At 40.1% G+C, this 2,903-nt stretch overlaps 1 non-coding gene across 1 annotated transcript; it reads left to right on the top strand.

Moving 5' to 3' along the window:
- The first annotated feature begins 1,691 nt into the window (after window positions 1-1,691).
- LOC145151608 (small nucleolar RNA R71) lies at window positions 1,692-1,798 on the top strand. Its single transcript, XR_013732173.1, has one exon. It is a non-coding gene; the product is annotated as a small nucleolar RNA R71 (small nucleolar RNA).
- Window positions 1,799-2,903: the final 1,105 nt, after the last annotated feature.

Genomic DNA, 2,903 nt, shown 5'->3' with positions numbered 1-2,903 from the left:
TCAAGATCATTATCTTCATCCATATTGAACACCTCACCCTTTACATCTTCTCCTTGAAAACCATCTTTTATTCCAAAAGTCTCCTCATCATCACCAACCCTCAATGTAAGCTGGGATTCACGAACATCAACTAAAGCTCTGGCAGTATTAAGCAAAGGGAGAACAAGAATAATTGGGACATTAACATCATCCTTCATATCCATAATCACAAAGTCAACTGGGAAAACAAATTTCCCAATTTTAACTAGGATGTCTTCTACAATACCCCTTGGATGAGTAACCGAACGATTAGCCATGTGGATGGTCATATTTGTGGCCTTCATTTTCTGAATATTCAACTTTTGATAGAATGAATATGGCATCAAGTTTATGCTAGCCCCAGATTCGGCTAAAGCATAAGTCTTCGAGTTATTACGAAAATCACATGGAAGAGTGAGGCGTCCAGGATCTCCCATCTTCTTAGGTATGTCTCCCAATACCACTCTTGAACTTTGCTCACTAAGAACAACTTTAGAGTTCTTCTTTAATTGTTGACGAGTGTCTATAAGATCTTGTAGGAACTTCGCGTATTCTGGAATTTTTGAAAGTGAATCGATAAAAGGGGTATTAATAGGAATACCCTTTATTTGCTGAATAAACTCCAGATGTTCCCTTTCCAGTGGACTGAGATGTGCTCGAGACGGAAATGAAAAATACGGTCGGTAAGCCGGAACGGATTCTGAATTTTTCTGTTCAGACAGAGCCCACGTCGTGAGCATAGCGGGCTCACGACGTGAGTCTGGTGTTTCAGCAACAATTTCGTTTTCGAGCTTCGACTTCTTTGGCTTTGGTCCGGAGGACTTTGGTTCCACCTCCAGTGCTTCTAAGAACTCAGATATGGCCTCTTCTTCAGTATCAATCATCATTACTTGAGAATGAGTCTTCTTTTCGAGAAATTGGGGGTATAATCTCTCATTCACCAAAGTGGTAAGTTGACCAAGTTGAGCTTCAAGGTTGTGGATGGAGGCTTGCTGATTCCTTAATGATGTTTGCTGGTCAATCATCATCGCTTGATGATTTTTCATAATAGTTTGATGCTCTTTTATCATTATTCTTTGATCCTTCAATGCTGCATCTGTATCATCATGTATTTCTCTGAAGCTTCCATGAAACGAACTAACATGGTCTCCAGATCAGCTTTCTTCTCAGCTGGTGGTTGCTCCTTTTGGTAGAAACCCCGGCCAATCTGTCTGTATTTCTCCTCCTTCTTCTTCTTGTACTCATCGTATGGCAGCCACTCCTTCTTTGGTTTTCTCCTATCTTCATCATACTTGTCCTCACTCGAGTAGCAAACTTGAGCCTTTTTATACCCGTTATCATCTAAATGGAAATCCTTAGTCAAGTGTGGACCATTGCATTTTTCACAACCAACTCTAATCGCATGAATTGATTGGTCCATCTGGGTCTATCTTCGGCCAGTAGTATTCAACATTTCCATCATAGCAGCCATCTCTTCAGAATGTGCACCACCACTGCCTTTTGCTCCATCTTGTCTTGGGTTGTGGTACTCACGAGAGTGTTTTGCGAATTATTCAACTAACTCCTTGACCTCCCTTGGTTTTTTCTTTGTCAGTGGCCCTTGAGAATCAAGGAGTTTCTTTGTCATAACATTGACCCCATCATAGAAAATAGACATCTCTTGTTGGACATTAAGATCATGTTGAGGACAATTTCTTAGCAATCTTTTGTAATGTTCCCATGCTTCATACAGTGACTCCCCCGGTTGTTGCTCAAAGTTGGCTATTTCCTTGTTGAGTTTAGCAATCTTGGATGGTAGGCAAAATTGGTCTAGAAACTTCTCACGCATTTGAGCCCAAGTAGTGATTGTACCAGGTGTGAGTGCTTTTAACCAATCTTTAGCAGCTCCTTTAAAAGTAACGGGAAGAATCCTTAGCAAGATGGTATTTCTATTAACATTTGGGACATTGAAATAATCTGCAACGTCATTGACCTCATCTAGATGTTTAAAAGCATCTTCATGATCCTTTCCATAAAATGGGATATCCTTTAGTGCAGTAAGGATGTATCCCTTCAACTCGAATGTGGCAGTGGCAGGAATTGCGGGTTGTACTAATCCCGGACCAACATCTTCTCGAATACGCTTCTTGTAGGCTCCCATCGACATTTCTTCAATGTTCGCCATTTTGTTGCTTGGCTCGTCTTCGGGTTCGCTCGTATATAGTCCCAACTCGTTCTCGCACTCGTATTCAGATTCGTTTGGGATAGGGATTTGATCTAGGCCTTCAATCTTGCTCTTGTCCTTTGAAGATGAACTCGATTCTCCCATTTTCCTTCCTGACTTCTTTGAGAACACTGACTTGAATTCTTGTAAAGGTGTCTTCTTTGGTGTTTGATCGTCTTTTACGTTCTTATCCTTCTTTTTTGTGAAGGGCTAACTCTGGATCTTCAAGTGGTGGTGTCAAAGGTATGTTGGAACCTCTGGTCGTGAACTCCTGCAAAATAAACAAAATAAAAACATAAAACTGAACAAAAACTAAATAAAAATTTCCTACAAACTGGTCACCACGACATGGTAAGGGCTACCACCTCGTGTTGTCGCAGAAAACTATAAGAAAAGAAAAACAAAAGAAAATCAAAAAATTACAGAACTCACGTTATGAGCTTAAGGCTCACGTCATGAATCTAATACTGAAAATAAAACCTAAGCTGAAAAAGTAACTTTTTGCAGGTTTTACCCCACAAAAAGGATTGATCAACCTAAAGAAAATAAATCAACTAACAAATACGCCGTTCCCCGACAACGGCACCAAAAACTTGATGCGTGCAAATAGCTACACCTAATTTTATATTTATAACCTAACTACCTTAACTTACTAAATTGCACCTAGGCAGTGTACCTAGTC

This window comes from Lactuca virosa, chromosome 1 (genome assembly GCF_052849685.1).
Source record: "Lactuca virosa cultivar CGN04683 chromosome 1, Lactuca_virosa_CGN04683_v6, whole genome shotgun sequence".
Lineage (NCBI taxonomy): Eukaryota > Viridiplantae > Streptophyta > Magnoliopsida > Asterales > Asteraceae > Lactuca > Lactuca virosa.
The sequence above is the reverse complement of the archived record's forward strand: the minus strand, read 5'-3'. Positions and strand labels throughout refer to the sequence as shown.